This window comes from Pelmatolapia mariae, linkage group LG20 (genome assembly GCF_036321145.2).
Source record: "Pelmatolapia mariae isolate MD_Pm_ZW linkage group LG20, Pm_UMD_F_2, whole genome shotgun sequence".
Taxonomy (NCBI): domain Eukaryota; kingdom Metazoa; phylum Chordata; class Actinopteri; order Cichliformes; family Cichlidae; genus Pelmatolapia; species Pelmatolapia mariae.
The window spans coordinates 35,900,749-35,902,367 of NC_086244.1; the positions used below are offsets into that span (position 1 = coordinate 35,900,749).

Consider the following 1,619-nt stretch of genomic DNA (forward strand, 5'->3'; position numbering starts at 1 on the left):
AACGTAGTTCTTAACTGTGAGAGCTGGATGAGCCTCACTGCATACAAGAGAAGAAAATACATTTCACCTCAGCAGTCGGCCCGGGCCTGTAGCTCTTCCACCGGCCAAGTAAAGTAAGCTGCTGCAACTGGTTTCACTAGTGCAGAAAAGTTCAGATGGAAAATCCGTAAAGTATCCTTTTAATATAACAAATGCGTAGTCTTAGCATTGTGAGGTCCTGTCATTTTTCATCTATTACGGCGCTGACGTGACAGGCATTGGCCCGGGCCAATACGTCATCGTAAAAGCCATTGAATGAAAGGCTGATAGCACAGCAGCACACAAGGGGAACTTCTTCATCTGCTAATAAAGTGCACATTCACTGGTCATGGAATCTGGTGAGTGCGTGTGTGTGTATGGAAGGTGAGTTATAGTAATGGTCCTCGAATGGCAAGGGAGTCTTAAATGGTGCTCTTTCAGAAGATAAACTGGCATCTGCAGGAGTTTAACTCTCTCTCCCTCTCTCTCTCCTATACACGCATACATCTATACACACCTGCCTCTGTGTGTGCAGCTTGAGACTTGTGAGATATGATATTAGACAGTATATAATACTGCCATAAAGAGCTCTGAGGCAACGCACATGTTATAACACGGTCCTCTCAAGAAGCAGACCTCTCACATTTTCCCGGAATGCCAGTGTGCTAAATGTTAACCATAGTCCCCAGACAATGAGGCCCTCAAGGGCGTTTTCCACCTCCAAAACGGGGCATAAGGACAGGGAGAAAAGTAAGTGTCAGAATGTGCTAAGCTGGGACCGCTCTGTTTCTCCCCGTGGGCTCATACTGGTCTTCTTTTGGTGTGTATAAACAAGCAACATCATCATCTACAGTTTGCGATTTATAGCCGGGGGACCGCAAAGTTTTTTCACACTTTGAGGAAGGAATTAGGACATCTTTTGCGCGTGAGAGAACGCGCGCGCACGCGAGGGAGGGAGAGAGAGAGCGTTTGAAAACGTCGTAAGTGAAGGGAAGTCAGGGTGCAGCAGCAGCACGATTTCTGCCATGGAGTGAAAGGAGGAAACCTCCTCTTCGGCGTCGCCTGCATGCAAATGCACCCGACCGGGTAGAATAAGGTTGGTTCACCACGCTCAGGTGGAACCGCACCATTGACTTGGCGTGGAGCGGTGCTTATCCTCGAACTTAAAGCAGCAAGACACCGTCGCTCAGAATCTTCCAGATCGCATCCAAAGGCTCATACAGGTGACAAGTGTGCCCAACTTCACCGCACCGGCCGTGCTGACGCGCACAGTGCGTTTGTCCAGAGGCTGCTCGCTGCGTGAGACCCCGCCGCTCCTCTTCTGACATTTCGCAGCGCTGCCGTGCACATGCAGACTGTGCGTGTGTGGCAGCGTGACGCATTTGCGCCTTTAGATTTGATTTATTTATTTTTTAAGAGTCTGGAGTGTCGCGTTTTCGGACAAGTTTGGGTACCGATCGGAATGATCGTCATGTCCGCATGGGATAACTTGCGCGTCTCTCTGTAGAGTGACACAGAGCTCGGGTCGGTGCTGAAGTTGGTTGGGAATAATAATAACAGTACGTAGCGCAGAGGACGAAAGAGGACGAAACGGCTGAATT

General features: G+C 49.4%; 1 protein-coding gene across 2 annotated transcripts in view; it reads left to right on the top strand.

The window, feature by feature from the left end:
- The first annotated feature begins 980 nt into the window (after positions 1-980).
- tafa5l (TAFA chemokine like family member 5, like) overlaps positions 981-1,619 on the top strand; it is a 42,455-nt gene continuing 41,816 nt past the window's right edge. The window contains exon 1 of one of the 2 annotated variants that reach the window (XM_063464417.1): positions 981-1,619. This exon is cut by the window's right edge and continues 24 nt beyond it. The gene's annotated coding sequence lies outside the window, so the exon portion shown is untranslated. The other variant, XM_063464418.1, reaches the window with a different exon arrangement.